Raw genomic sequence first — 17145 nt, 5'->3', positions numbered from 1 at the left:
TTTTCAGTGTTTCATATATATATACATATATATATAATTATTTTTTTATGTCTAATATAATGATTTTGAAAATGGTCTGGAATTGGAGAATTTGGATTTATGGATTTTCTTCACTTTTTAAAAATTTTTTTTTACTTTTTTTATTACAGTAACAAAACAACATAACAAAACTTTTTTTTTTTTTTTTTTTTTTTTAATTACACACAACCGGATGCATAAACTTGATACAACAAACGTGTGTGTCGTCAGCAGTTCCATGTTGGGATGAGGGATCATAAACACAATATATTATATAAAAACAATGAAATACAAAAAAAAAAAGTGCATTTAGGAAGAGAAAAGGATAATATTGAGGGAAGTCGAGTTCATAAAGTCCAGGGCTATTTCACACATATTTCAGAGCTTTTATATATAATTTGAGTTCGTTTTTAAAACAAGCAAAGTTAGTGGGACATTTCTGAATTTTACATTTGTGGATGTAAAATTTGGAACAACTTAACAAAACAACATCAGTACACCCAGTACACAGTGTTGGGAAGTTTACTTTTAAAATGTAATAGTTTGTAACGTAATCCATTAAATTACTTAAAGTGAGTAATGTAATCTGATTACTTTGGATTATTTGATTTGTTGTAGAGAAACAAAGACGAGGAAATCTTCACATAAGATTTGTCTGATAAAAGAAAATAAAAAGCCCAAACTTTACTGAACCAAATTAAAAATATTATTGATAGAAAACGAAGAAACACGTCCACACAGCATGGTCCTGTTAAATCCTGTTTTAGACCTGGTTTAGTCCTGGTTTAGACCTGGTTTAGACAAGGTTTAGATCTAGTTTAGACTTGGTTTAGACCTGGTTTAGATCTACGTTAGACCTGGTTTAGATGTGGTTTTAGACCTGGTTTAGTCCTGGTTTAGATCTAGTTTAGACCTGGTTTAGATCTAGTTTAGACGTGGTTTAGATCTACTTTAGACCTGGTTTAGACCTGGTTTTAGTCCTGGTTTAGTTTCTGGCATCTACCGAAAAAAAGGGGCCGTGTAATCCCTTTATTTCAACAAAGTAACTGTAATCCAATTACCACTCACTGAAACAGTAACTGTAGTTGAATGCAGTTACTCATAAATTGTACTCTGATTACATAACTCTGGTACATGTAATCTGTTACTCCCCGACACTGCTTTTCTGTCCCATTTTTTTAGTTTAATTTTTTCTTTTCTTTTTCTTTCTTTCTTTATTATTATTATTTATTTATTTTTCTTTTTATTTATTTTTTTATTTTTTTTCTGTCCCATTTTTTACGCTTACAAAACGTGCGTGATGACGTGTGTCGCGAGGTGGGCGTGTCCTCCGCGTCAGCCTGTGATAGCACGAGCCGTTAGCCTGGTTTGTAGTTTTTTCGTGAGTTTGTAGTTTCACTTTGAGCTTCGGTTCCCGGACGGAAAAAACAAAACAAAACCTGGTTTAGACCTGGTTAGATCTACCTTAGGTCTAGTTTAGATTTAGTTTAGACCTGGTTTTGTCCTGGTTTAGTCCTGGTTTTGTCCTGGTTTAGACCTGGTTTTGTCCTGGTTTAGATTTAGTTTAGACCTGGTTTAGATCTAGTTTAGATCTAGTTTAGACCTGGCTCCGTTTCCCTCCGGAGGTCGAGGTCGAGTTGTTCAGAAGTGACACGAGGATGAAGAATTGAAGTGATTTAGTGATTTGGAGTGAAACGGAGAGTTTGTTCAACTTGTTCTGTTGTTTATAGTTTATCTGAAGAACTGTCAAATATGTGACGTTAGGGTTAGGTGTGTGTGTGTGTGTGTGTGTTGTGTGTGTGTGTGTGCGTGTGTGTGTGTGTGTGTGTGTGTGTGTGTGTGTGTGTGTGTGTGTGTGTGTGTGTGTGTGTGTGTGTGCGCGTGATATGTGTGCATGTGTGTGCATCTCCAGGTGTCCCCAAACACACACTTCCCCTCCAGTATAATTCCCTCAATGAATTCTGGTGAAAAGAGTTGGAAGCTGGACTTGATTAGCATGATTCATCAGCAAGTTTCACTTCGTGGAAACCGTCTGACCTCGCAGCATTAGAATTCACTCGACGGTAGGTGGGTACTTTTTTTCATTTAACCAATCGCTGCTGTTTGGTCATGATGTATGTAATGCTGTAACTGTTATATTAAGTTAGGAAGAAGGGCAATAATGTCTTTCCCCTTGATAAAATTCACCAAACATTCTCTTTATTCCGGCTTTAAATCCTTGATCTCGGGAATCGTTGACGGCACTGAATATGTGGTTCTTTGCTAATTGGGGTTTTTGCGAACCGTCTAGTGCAGGGGTGTCACTCATTTTGGCCCGGGGGCCGTATCCAACCGACTTTGATCCCAAAGCGGCCGGATCAGAAAACTCATGTCATATATAAACCCCAAAAATAACAATACGTTTAAATATTTGTGCAGAGAAACACATATCTATTACAGAAATCTTTTTTAATTGATGAACTCTTTCTTTTACAAAATATTATTATTATGAACAACCCGAAACTTTAAGATGTAAATGCAATTTCAACACGAAGTTTTAACATGAACTTGTATGCAAACAGGAATAAGTCAATTTTTCTTGGAAAATCCTGCACTCGGCTCCACTTTTTTCATTTTGGACATTTTTCTGATGAGGGTGTCACGGTCAACAGTCAAAACGATCGTCCTTTAAGAGCGTTTGGAAAGAGACAAGTCTTTATTTGTGCTGCTCTGGTGGGAGGGGCCACGTACAGACGCTGCAGACGCTGCTGTGATAAACACCACAGAAAATTACCAATATTTTAATAGAAAATATAATTAAAATATTTTAGTAGAAAAACAGCTGAGGGCCAGATTAAATGACTTGGAGGGAAGGATCTGGCCCCTGGGCCTTATGTTTGACACCTGTGGTCTAGTGTATTCTGATTCCTTACCTAGTTGCTGGAGAGAAATAAAATTGAGCGGAGGCATTAAGTAGGTGGCACCAGCCTGACTATTACATTACTGCGTTACAGCAAAAAAGCAATGCATTACAGTAATTTGTTACTTTTATAATGCGTTACTCCCAACACTGCTTGAGAGACATGCCATACAGATTAGCAGCAGTGGGTGGATTGTCTCAAGATCTATGGCCGGGTTTCAGTCTCTTCTGGAAAAATCTGAATACATATTTTAATTACATGTCTTTAGTTACTTCCTAACACTGCAAACATTTCACAACGAACAAATTGTACATGATAATAATGCTGACTGCAAGAAAAGTAGGTCGTCCACTTGGCACTTTAGACCCAAACACTATGCTATATCCGTAGGCCTGGTAGAGTTTTTTTTTTTTTTTTTTTTTTCTTCTTCTTCTTTTTTCTCCAGAAACAATGCAACAATATAAAAATGCTTTGTATCTTCATAGTGGCACTGTACCCAAGTCTGCAAATATGATCCAAGCTCGTCCCACTGGCGATATGCACAATCCCACAGAGTCCCAGAGCGAACGCAAACACATTTACTGAGCTGTGGCCTGTTCTTAGCACACACGCACGCACACACACACACACACACACACACACTGTACCATAGCTGCTAATTATGAATAATAAAGGGGAGGTTTAAATAATTGCCACTGCGCTGCTCTGGTGCCTTTCCAGCAGCTAAGTGGGTCAGGCTTGATGGAGCGTTTCCGTCCGATCGTCCAACGCCCAAACCCCAATAATAGCAGCACGGTGTGGGGAAGCAGCGCCGTGACACCCCGTGGAAAATGATCCAATATGGGCTGGAGGATTTCTGGCAGGAGGCAAAGGTCTGGAGGCCCGGGAATTCTCTCGGCAGCGTGGCATTTCTCTTCCGTGTGGGCAAAATAAATCAGATGCCATTACGTCTGACGGCTCTCATCATACGGGACGGGCTGTGTGAGTGGGTTGCAGAATGGAGGGATTTGGAGTGAATAAGGCTCGGGTAAAAGGATGAAGATGAATGACTGGATTTCTCAAAAGCGTTCCTCTTGCATCCGAGCTGTAGACCGTTTTTAATTCCTTCGATTTTGCTGTGGTGTAGTCTCAACCTGATTACGTTGTTTTATTTGTACAGTTCTCTTCTCTTGATGATATTAAAAAAAAAAAAAAAAAGTCAAGTCAAATCAAACTACAATTTAATAATGACAAAGGTGAATCAGTTCCAAATGGTAACTTCAAAACCCAAATATAAAGATACACTGTGATTTTTTTTTTTATTTTTTTCTCTGGTGAAGGTTACGCCACCTGCTCTCCTTGGAGACTGGAACTTTGCCAAGAATGTTCCACAGTACAGCATTAATGGGTCTGGACCTGCATGGTTTTCCCCCATGTATTTGAGCAAAATGTCTCAGCCCCAGTACAGATATATTCTATAAGCAACTCTTGACATCAAAATAAATCTGAAATTAGAATTAACATTCAGCGTTTTATTGTCAGATAATCAGAAAGTGTGTATTAGCATGCCAATTGTGAAAAGCGCTTATATAGTCCACACGGTGCAAAATTTAAATGCTCAGAATGCATAACCATGTAAGTGAGGAATAACTTTGGATCAGTACAAATGTTTTTTTTTTTTTGTTTGGTTTTTTTTTTACTGTTTATTTGGAAAAAAGAAAAAAAAAGAAATAATAATAATAATTTATTGATTTAGAGCACCATATTTTTCAAAGTATAAGTCACACTTTTTTTTTTTTTCATAGTTTGGGTGTTTCCTGCGACTTATACTCTGGTGCAACTTACAGTATATATTAAAATTTTCACACTGACAGTCGTGAGAGGCTGTAGTCTTGTGTACCAGTATCTGTTGCTCCTGTTCCTCCTGTATCACTGTCACTTCACTCTACTGCACATGTCTCCTGCAGAAAGAGCCTCTGTCCCTCTGTCTGTACCCAAAAAGAAAATCATATTTTGCAGATTACAAACTGATAAACTGACTGAAAAAATGATAATCGAGCAGCAAAAAGAAAGTCTGGAGTGAGCGAGAAACTTGTGACACCAGGAGGATGCACCATGAAACTTTCCTGGAACTCACTGGATGGATCGACAAAGCCTCAAATTCGGTGACAACTGAAACCATCCTGACGGGAATTCAGAAAGGCTGGAATAATTCTAACTGGAACTGATGCTGAGTCTGACGACAGCGACACAGAAGAGGAAGCGGCGCTCTGTTTACCTTCGGAGGTCGTGGAGTTGTTCAGAAGTGACACAGAGGATGAAGAATTGAATGGATTTAGTGATTTGGAGTGAGATGGAGAGTTTGAAAAACTTGTTCTGTTCTGTTGTTTATGTTATAGTTTATCTGAAGAACTGTTCATATGTGACGTTAACATTCTGTTGTTCTCTGTTCTATTGTTGTATTACTATAATTTGCCTTTCAAGATGAAACATCGGCTCCTAGTCTCTAATTTTATAAAACACATTTCCCCCAAAAAGTGTGACTTATATATGTTTTTTGTTTTTTTTTTTTTTTTTCCTTTGTCATTCCGCGATTTTCATCTTAATATGAATAATAAAATCATAATCATAATAATCTAGGCAAGCAGATTTTGTATCCAACTAAGCCATAACCAAACTGAAGGAATTATATACGGTTGGGAAAACTTTGTGAACCCGTTGCATCTGGTAACCTATTTTTTTCTGTGAGATTCAGATGTACATGTACAGATGTAGGGAATTCAATGCTATATTTGTTTACGCCGTTGAAACCACAATACATCATTTCCATCTCCCAAGTTATTCCCTCGCACACATGCTCCACACATCTCACCACCACGCGCTTCTTCTCCATCTGCTCTGAAGAGGCTCAAACATCTCCGGTTACCAGTCCCTCCCGTCTCATTCAACTTCCAGGACATCCATATGTATAGAGTTAATATGGAGTTAAAGCCTTCCATTATACATTTCCGTTCTCATATCCCGCGGCACAAGGTGGAATTATTCATGGTCTTAAGAGTACGCCGTCAGCTCTTGGCAGTCCAAACGCAGATAATGAGTCAGTCCTCCTCGCGTCGCTCCGGAGTGGCCATGTGTTTGGGATTAGGCGCGTTTGGTGTTCCAGTCCTTCACTTCCGAGGCTTCATTAATTACAGTGATGCGCCGGAGATCCAAGAGGCTAATCCAGATATAGCGGCTTCTTCCCATGTTGCCATAATTCACCGCCGCTAATTACAGTGCTCTGGTGTGATGCAGGCAGGTCAGGAGGCAGCGCCACGCAGAGAGGAGGACGAGTGTTACTGTTGCTTTTAATAATATTTAATGGAGAATTAAAGGGCCCATGTGATGCCGTTTTCTGAGCGATGGTACAACGCTGTTTCCTCGTCAAAAACAAACGTGGAGTTGTGTTTTGATTCATTCACACGCTCACGCAAATCCTGCATGGTTAGGCTGAGTTCTGCTTTCAAACAGAAAACGCTCTGGAGTTTGCGCACACGTAGATTGTCGGGTGATCGCAGGCAAAAGGACCGCCGCAGAGCTCCGTGCCGCACAGGATAAGCACAGGCGTCGCCAGACTTAGCGGAAACCCTGCTCCACTGGCTCGGGGTTCTCCCTTTCACTCTCAAATCCAAGATTAGTCCTGGTTTAATCCTGGTTTAGACCTGGTTCAGTCCTGGTTTATTCAATTCTGGTTCATGTGTTATGTGTTCTGTAGGTGATTATAAACGGCGTTAATGTTAATAACATGATTCCGCATCATTTTGAGTAAAAAAATAAAAAATAATAAAATAAAATCTAATATTACTGTTTTGTTTGTTTGTTTGTTTGTTTTTGCTTTTTTTTTATTTATTCATTTTTTACTTTGGGCTGGTGCCTTTATGTTTGTACAGAAAAACAGTACTTTAAACTCCATACACCTTCACTAAAAATTTGGATCATTTGAGACGTGGAATTTACAATATCTACTAAAAAAGTAAAGGTAGCTGTTGAGTTGAAAGCTGCCACTACACGACATTACAAGGTGGAACATTTTGATCTTAAGAGATGTAGCAAAGTAATAATAAAGAACTCAACTAACTAACTCAATCATGTGAATTAAACAATAGACCACAATAAACTCCCGGTTTGTTTTTTAGGAGGTAGCAGCTACAAATCAAACGGGCAAATCTTAAATTTAGATGTACTCATTTGAAACTTCTATCATAAGAAAATGTGTGTTTTTTTGTTTTTTTTCACCATTCAGTAGTGATCTTTATACATATATTTAAAAATAAATAAGTAAATAAATCCTCACCTTTCCATGGTGGTTGGTCTCTCTCCCCCTCATCCAGCTTAGGTCCTATACCAGAGGCCTGGGAGCTTGAGAGTTCTGTGCAGTATTTTTTTGCTGTTTCTAGTACTGCACTTTTCTGAACTGAGATGTATCTGCTATTAACCAGGCTGGTGCCTCTGCTCAATTTCATTTCTCTCCAGGGACTAGGTCAGGACTCTGAATACACTAGACGGTTCCCAGAAACCCCGGAAGTGCGAGTTTAGGCACCAGTCAATCAGCAAAGAGCCACATATTCTGTGTTGGCAACTATTCCTGAGATCGAGGATTTAAAGCCAGAGCTAAGAGAGTGTTTGGTGAAAAGCCTAATACACCAGTTAGCCCCGTTAATACTGCGAGGTCAGACGGTTTTCATGAAGTGAAACCATCAGATGAATTTGGCTAATCTGCTGTAGCTACTCCTCTAGTTTGGGGATTACAGCCCTGAGTGCTCCTATCACCACTGGCACCACTGATGTCTAAAAATAACCTAATGATTTGTTATAATGTTGTAGAATAATGTTTTATGCATGTTCAGCAGCTATAGAGCCATATTCACCGCATCATTCAAGTCTGAAGTCTGCTGTAGAGCACACGGTCTCTCAAACAAGTTCAGTGTGTTCAGTCCTGGCCCCTGACGATTAGGCCAAAGGTTGGTCAAATGGCTCAGGAAGATTTCAGAGGTAAAACAAACACTGTCTCTGTCATGAGTCATGGTTTTAGCTGTTTTCGAGTCTGTCTCCTCAGTCTGTGCTGAAGCTGCTCTGGGAGAGACGGTGGTGTGCAGGGCTCGCTCCGTATCGGCCTGATCTACTCACTAAGGCCCCGTCCACACTAGTACCTATTCAAATCGTTTTTGTTGTGGATGCACATGTTCGTCCACACTAATCCGATTGAAAAAGACTCCAGAGACGGAACGATCTGGTGCTGCCAGCTCCCAAGAATTCATTGACCTGCAGATGTATAATCTCTGAAAAGTTTAACATGAATCATCTCCAACGCGACAGAAGCACAGAACAGACTCACCATCAGCAGAACATCCCTCTGTCACAGAAAGAACACTCATATTCCACTGACTCGTGTCCTTTAGTCCGACAGAAGCTGAACCACATCAGGGCACAATAGCGATCTTAATCTATGCAAATTAGCCATGCGGTTTCAAGTTTCGTTTCTGTAAAACGTAAACAAATATGCTCAAAGCTGTGTGGATAGGGAAGGATTGCGGACACAGAAACGGCATGTCTGGACGCAGATTGTTTCCGATATGGTGATACGGTGATACGCGGATTCATTTCAGTGTAAACAGGGTCTAAGCCCGAGCTAAAATGATACTCTAAGAATTGACAGCCAATCACAATGCCAAATCATGTTTTCATATGTAAATAAGGCATTGTATGTATGTGAAAATTGCCAAAACTTGACATATTTGGGAAATGGAAAAATGGAAATATCTTGCTACATTTTCTTTACACTAGAATGAAGGAGGGGAGTGGATCTTGTTTGTTGTTAAATTGAAATTATTCCAAAATTGATGTAAAAAACAAAAGGGAGAAGTTAAAACTATAAGTCAGTCTGTACAAATCTTTCTGTACAAAGAGTCAAAAAGTTTGCTGTATGTAAAGTAGGTGCTACTTCAAGGGGTGATCTTGAAAAATCCATTTTGAGCAAACAGCCTTTGAAGTTACAATGTCCCGTATAAATCTATATTTTCTGGTGGAGGGTCAGCCAGCTGCTTGTCTTAATAGAGTTATAGCTTGGCCTGGAATGATCTGCACTAGACCTATGGCACAAAACACAAGCAGCTGGCACACCCTCCTTCAGTTTCAAAGTGCACCATTAATTAGTCTCTTAAATGTCCCTCATGGATCAATAATGTTTGTCTGAGTCTATTAACAAAACCAAAATGAATATGTTTGGTAAGAAGATCATTTTCACTGTACATAATGACTCTGTTTATAGTTTTTATAGGTACCACTGTACGGTATGAAGCACAATGTGGTTTCGGTATCCATTGGTACTGAAAACATACACTTTTAGGCATCAGTCAATCACAAATACAGATAAAACAGCACAATAAAAGAATAAACAACTTATGCTGCTTTATTTGCATTGCTGTTGTCTTGAAAAATCGACTACCTTTGCTTTGGCAGTTCAGTACGTCTATCTAGACAACAGGCACTTTGTTTCTTAAGGATATCTACAATACTGGAACTGGCGCACAAATCCTCAGATTTTGATTTATGGACTACAACACAGCTCAGAACACCTTTAGACGTTTACTTATGTCACAAAACTGGAAGCTTCTTGTGTTTTATGGCGTTTAGAGCAGTGATTCACAAACTTTTTTTTTTTTTTTTTTTTTTTCCTGGGGGCACATTTTTTAAAAGTCACAAACCTTTGCGGCACAAGTCAATAGACATTATTCGTGAATCACAAAATAAAGGTGGATTTAACCATTATTTGACCATTGAATTGAATGACTATTGAACATTAATGAGGACATTTTATTGTTGACTGAGTGATTGTGTCTATGAACAATTACTCAAGTTTTAAAATAATGTCATTGAAGCAGCAATAAAAGGATCCATAAGTCACCCATTTGGACATTAAATGCATACCCCTTTTTTTTTTTTTTTTTTTACATTCAATTGAACCAGCAATACCGGAACAACAAAACAACAAAATGGTCAGTCAAATAATTACAAAAAAGATAAGAAATTATACAAAACATGTCAACATATCAACATTTCTAATGAGTTAGGTGGGCCTGTTTGTGTTTTTGTAGCACGTTCCAGTCCAGGTGCAGGAGGAGAGCGCAGCAGCACATCAGGCAACCCAGAAAAAAATATCTTGCAACCCATCTGAGTGTCGTGAGTTTGAGAAACAATGGTTTAGAAGGAGTGGATTTACTTAACAAAGATTCATCAAACACATGGGGATGAAGTAAAATACATCTCTGGGTATGTTTTTGAAGAGGGAACAATGTTTTTTTTTTTTTTTTTTTTAGATTTTATTTTATTTCGGTCACAGGTATATTCTGACATTATTCCACAAACAGTCATTTTTAACATACACAGAGCGAAAAGGTGCAGGCTGAAGCTTGAGTTTATTATGGCATTACCCTTTATTTCTTTGTCAGAGCATCATCTTGACACCAGTTCATCTTCATAAATACAGCAAGAGGAAAGAAATAAATCAGTAACAGTACAGCAAAGTATTACAGCACAAACTAAGTCTCATAATTCATTTATCTGCCAAGAGTTAAACATTTAAACTTCTTTATAAAATGGAAGAGAGTTCCAGAGCTCCACCCCTTTAACAGATACACAAAATTTCATAATGTTCGCTCTGATTTTCTTTCTGATAAACATGTCCGTACCTCTGAGCTCATATTTGCTATTTCGGATTTTGAACATATTCTGTAACGATTTTGACAAGAGATTGTTGTTTACTTTGAACATGATTTCCAAAGTGTAAAGGTCGACTAAATCATAAAATTTCAGAGTTTGAAGGTTTATAAATTATGCATTTGTTGGCTCATTATAAGCTAATAATGTGATGCTCTTTGTAGTGGACAGAAAGGCAAAGACAAGGTATAAAAATAAGTTTAAATTTAATAAAGTCAAAAAAGATATAATTTAACAAAGGTTCAAATTAGGCAAATTATTAACAAAAATAGCCCAACTGGGGTAACTTAAATCAAACTGAACAGAACAAAACCAAACCAGACAAACAGGCAGGGATGTTTAAATATCTAAGGACCAACTAAAGCTAAACACAAGAGGGACGAGTTACACTAAATAATTGACTAAACTACTAACTTAATCAAAGTAACAAAAAGGTAAATAATTATAATACAGAAAATAACTAGAAAAGCACTCAGAGAGCGCAGACCTCCGCCAAGGACTACCCCCATTTTTTATATAAATTGCGATAAAATCAGTCTTCTGGATCAGATCCGGATCAGCCTTTGGAATATGAAAGAGGATCCCATTGTCCATCCCTGAGTCAAATTTCATGGGGTTTGGTCAATAATTAACCGAGATATTGAGAAACAAAATTTTTGGCCCCATTTACCACAATGTTAACTAAAATTTCAAAGTGATCCAGAATCCAGGATTTCTTCCGGATCACCCCCAAAATGAAATCACTTCTTCCTTTTCACATTTCCAACAAATCCTGAAAATTTCATCAAAATCAGTCCATAACTTTTTGAGTTATGTTGCTAACAGACAAACAAACAAACAGACAAACGCCGGCAAAAACATAACCTCCGTGGCGGAGGTAATAAGTGATAATAAAGTGACCTTAACACAAACTAAACAAACTAACTTAATAAAACTAACTAAATAGTGCTCCCTCCCTCCTTCTTGAGTCCTGATTGTCTCTCCCAAGGGTTCTCCGTGAGGGGCTAAAAAAAAAACAGTGTAAGTAAATCAGACTTATATTAACTAAAATGTGTGCACTCAAATTAGAATATAAGTCTAAATAAAGGAATTAAATTATGTGTAATGTGATTAACTTAATGTAAATGAAATGAAATTATACTGACACTATGGAGTGATGGCAGAGAATCCACCACACTCTTTTTGCCTTTTGTTGCAAGGTAAAGATTGGATTTGTATTAGTCTTAAAGAGCCCATCTCATATAAAATAACTCTTTTCACATTGTATCTTCTGCACATATACAAGCACAATTTGGGTTTTGGAACATCCATTACACAATAGTTATGAAATCTTACTGATTTCTTGGAGACAGTTACAGATCAGGAACTATGAAAGACCGACTATTGCTCATCCCCCCGCCCGTCCTGAGAAAGCACAGGCTCCGCCCTCCAAACGTGACGTAGATTCTGAGTGAGCCGCCCTTCCTCCGCCATCTCAGGGAGGGAGGGGGATACAGGCGTGCACCCTGGTAGTGGTAGGAATAAACTTTTATTCATCATGGAGATACAGCACGTTCAGCCGCATGTGTTGGACCTGGAGTCAGACGAGGACTTGGAGGTGCACGAAGCTCAAGCACCGCGTCGACATGAGCTGAACATTACTGATTAGTAAAGTATTAATAAACACTAGTAGATAAACTTATTATATCATGTTCACTGCAGTGTAGAACAATGAGCTTATGCTGTCGCTTTTGTTTAAGTGTTCATGTGGGAATTGTCAGCCGATGCGGGGTAAAGGTGGGGCGGAGGTGGTGGAGCAGGGGAGGGGGTCGGGTGTGAAACGCTTTCTGCTACGTCAAACGCATCATCGGTGTAGCTGCTGCGTCATTGTTGTAGCAGCTTTAGTTCGTTGTCACGTGGGAGGGTGGCAGAAATACACTGCAATTTGTTAAAAAAAAAAAAAAAAAAAACGCAGAGTCAATCTAAAAAACACGTTGACATATACAAGGCCCACACATCACTCTTAGAAGGTAGAAAGTTGATTTTGCATGAGATGGGCCCTTTAAATGTATTGCCCCAAATCTCAATACAGTGGGTTATGTAGGGCATTACCAGCGAGTGGTATATCATAAAAATACAGTTTGATTTTTTTTTTTTATTTTTTTTTTTTATCAAGGATATACCTATATTTGTATATAACTGTGATTACTTGTGGTCATTTATTTCTCATTTTATTTATGTGTGATTTCTAGTTTAAATTATGGTCTATAGTTACTCCTAGAAACTTGTTTTGAAACTTAAAGCTCAATTCTTACTTTTGCATGATCTGTGTGCTTTCAGTGCTTTTCACTGCTGCTAAGACACAAAAAGAGACATACCACTACAGAGAAAGTGCCCACCACCAACTCACATTTGCATAGTGTGTAATAAAAGCTGCATTAAAAGAACTGTATAACTTTTCCCCATTAAAAACATTGGACATCCTCGCTCATCTCTTTTTGATGGCACCTATAATACATGTAGGACCAACTTGAGCTCACCGTCTCTTTAAGGAGTGCTCCTCAGACTCGGACAGTTTAATTACAGATATCAATCACTACAGCATGGCCATAATGTTTACCATCAGATTAATGGCACGATTAATGAGCTTTGAAAATCCCCGCCTCAGTAACTGGAGCGTCACGTTCCCAAATGAAATCAACTGGTACTTTTTATGTACTCCTCCAAACTTTACGGCCTCACACTTCATCACTTCTAATCCTCCATGTTGACAAGAGCACATCAGACCTGTAATATGTGACATTACTCACATCTACACCAGTCGTTAGGCTCGTTAAGTGGGGTGGAGCGCTGGAAGTCCAAGTCGTTGATCCCACAAATGGAATTAGTGCAAGGAAAAGTGGCAAAGACATTATACGATATGTAATAAGAGCCTGCTCCGTAGTTATAATCTACGACAGTGTTTCCCAAACTTTTTTTTCTGGGGACCCATATTTCTAAAAGTCACAGATCTTCACGACCCAAGTCAATAGACATTATTTGTAAATCACAAAATAAATGTGACCATTATTGAACATTAATGAGGATATTTTATTGTTGACTGAGTGATTGTGTCTCTCTGATCAGTTAGATTAGTATTTCTGTATTTTTCGGGGTATAAGGTGCAATATCAATAACGTTCAATTCTCTTGTCTATTTTCATACATAAGGCGCACCAAATTATAAAGCGCATTAAATGAAACAGACGACACTTGAGGAGGACAAGGAGGAGGACTCAAATGTAGATTGAGTAATAATGTGTTTAAGTCAGCGTTGCGCACATTTGTTTTTGTTTTACAGAGACAAAACTTAAAACCACATGACTAATTGTTAGTGATGGGCGAATGGAGCCTCGTGAAGCATTGACGCCTCAGTTGCAATATTGTCTCAAATTGTTCGACGTGTCTGAGGCCTTGGAGAAACACTGACCTCTAGTGGACAAATTTAACCATTGGCACGCAGGTGTCTCAGCATCGATGAAGTATTGTTAGTGTAAGAAAATACTTGTGTGCAGAGCGACACCGTACCTAATAACCAATAATATAATAACCAATAATAATGATGATTTAAAATAATATGTCAAGAGCAACATAAATAGCAGCTGTAAATAAGAAAATAGGTGTTACCTTGTTAGGTGGAATTAGATCAAAGTGATCCCAAACCATGGATCACTTTTTTCCACTTGTTGATGTCATCGAAAATGAAACAAATGCCAAAAGTCGCCAAAATCACCACACTCACACAATACTCCTCACTACCCAACATTTTTAAGAAATATTGGTGCATCTTTTATACTGTAGCAGTTTAGCGCTTGTCAAACCACGGAAGTGCGCTGAACACTCTGAAGCACTCTGAACCAATCGCAGAGCAGAACATTCGCTGAGCCAATGAAACGCTTCGATACACTGAAGAGACTTACACGCAGAGCGAAGCAGTAGGGGGAGGGACCGACACTTCCACACTTTGGTCACGTGAGCGGCTGCTGCGAGACGAGCTCCGAGGCAGTGCTTCAGAGCGATTTGTTTCAGAAAGAACGAGACGTGCTCCGGAGCTCCGTCCCATTTGCCCGTCACTATCAATTTGCATAAACTATAAGGGATTTAAAAAAAAAAAAAAAAACTGCTTGCTTCTTGTGCTCTGAAGTTTCTGTAGGACTAAAAGACGACTCAATGGAAATATAGGTCCGAGGTCAGGAAGCACAACCAGAATTTACATAAGGTGCACCAGCTTATAAAGTGCACTGTCAATTTTTCAGAAAATTGTGCACCTTATAGTCTGAAAAATATGGAAAATCAGTGTTTCCCACAGAAAAATGGTTAGGCAAGGCGGCGCTACAGAAGGTGACAAGGTGATCCAAAAAAATCTCTTGGGACCCAATCTTTGGGAAACAATGATCTGTGGCACCCGTGGTGGATCATTATGTTACCATTTGGACATTTTAAATCAATTACTGAGTAGCAGATTTTTAAAAATTCTATTGTATGGATTGTTGTTGTATTGTATCAAAATGACTTTGCAAATCTGCTGAATCCCACGTGTGTTACCAGTAAGAAAATAAAACTGAAGAATTTAGTAGTGGGCGTGTACCAGTGGTGGTGAAAACAGGAGTTGATCAGCAATATGGTGTCTTGAAAATAAGCAATTTAACATGCTTACAAACATGCACAATCACTCCAGATACAACTTCAGGTGAGTAAATGGTGAGCACAAACAACTATAACATAGTTAAAAGCTCTGAAAAGTTGACTTTACAGGATGGGTCTGCTTTAAACTATTAATTTCTCTAAAACATAGTTTACATGTTCGCTCCATGTTGATCCTTTTGTTATAATATTCCTCAATATGGCATTAAACTTATCTTATCTCCATAGAGAAAAGTTCCAAAAGTCTACTTTCTATCATCAAGGAAGCATGCAAATACCGTGCCATCTCCAGAAAGTTACGCAATGTTGTTTTTTTAAGTGCTGTACCCAATTTGTCTTTTTAATTTTTTAATTTGTGACTTACTTAACGCATCCTAGCATCCTAATTATTCACCACAATGAGTTTAAAGTGCTTATCACAACTTTCAGAGGCCAGAGCAGAGTTCGGCTGTCACTGTAATCCTAACATACACAAGCGTGCCAGGAGCGCATTCTGGTTCACAGGTGATAAAAACGCTTTAGAATTGCGCTGCGTTCGTGTGGTCCTCGGGTAAATCATATTCCAGGTTGACAAATGACACATGAAGCCGGAAAAAAAGATTTAGGAGCTGCTTCCCAACTTCTACATCTTTATCTTAAACACTTCAGCTCAACATTACTTGACTTAAAGAAGACATTTTCACATTTTAAATCACAATACAGTGGTCCTTTCGTTTATCGGGGGAGTTACGTTCTAAAAACAAACCGCAATAGGTGAAATCCGCAAAGTAGTCAACTTTATATTTTACAATTATTATATCTGTTTTAAGGCTGTAAAATCCCACACCACACACTTTATACACTTTTCTCACACAGGACAGTTAACCCTTTCTGCATCCCTCTTAAAACTTAGAGCTGCTGTCGTCTTTATCTTATTTTCGTACTTTATTTAACAAACTGAAGATTCATTTATTCCGTAATGGAGCTCTACTGCACAGAATCCTGCACAGTCCATTTTTGGAGATCCGCACCCGCGCAGTACAGCACCGAACTCGCCCGTTAACCCGAGATTATTTCAAACTTTTGTGCTGCCTACACCATGGACTGAATCAAGACTAAACCAGGACTAACCTCAGACTGATTCCAGGACTGAAGGGGAGGACTAAACCAGGACTGAACTAGGACTAAATGAGGACTAAACCAGAACTGAACCAGGACTCACTGTCGGGACGGGCTCAGGTGTGGCTACAGGAGAAAAGGAAAAGGACCGATGTTCTGGCACAGAGGTCTACTCGGCACTACCCGCCCGCATACCTGCCCATAAAATTCCAGAACGTTAAAACCCACCTGTTTCAGCAACTATTTGCCCGTGGGTACGCGACCCGGTGCAGGACTCCGTTACAGTGCTTCTACCTTCTTTCAGCATGTCCAGAAGTCCAACTTTTTGTGCGATGGTTTGCATCTTCCTCTGCCTTTTGGGTGCGACCACAGGAGCCTTTGTCGGTGCAGAACGTTTCGTCGACATTGTGGGTTTTGTCGGGGAGAAAACGTCTTCAGAATCACACTGCTGGAGATCGAACATTTATGGAAATTTGGCAGCTGAACACATTTTGTACTGTACAGGAGACACAGCACGGAAGAGATTGATTGACAATGGTCTACAGACAATCAGGTAAAGTTGCACTAAAAAAATATGCGAAACAGCGAGACCGCAAAAGGTGAACTATGATATAGCGAGGAACGACTGTATTGATCCAAAACAAAACACTACACATACTGCACACTCACAAACTTCTAATGAAAGATAACTACTACTGTAGAATTGTTTCATATGAGCTATTGTCCCAAAGAAA

This window comes from Boleophthalmus pectinirostris, unplaced genomic scaffold (genome assembly GCF_026225935.1).
Source record: "Boleophthalmus pectinirostris isolate CB_2022bp ecotype Guang Dong unplaced genomic scaffold, ASM2622593v1 HiC_scaffold_23, whole genome shotgun sequence".
NCBI lineage: Eukaryota > Metazoa > Chordata > Actinopteri > Gobiiformes > Gobiidae > Boleophthalmus > Boleophthalmus pectinirostris.
The sequence above is the reverse complement of the archived record's forward strand: the minus strand, read 5'-3'. Positions refer to the sequence as shown.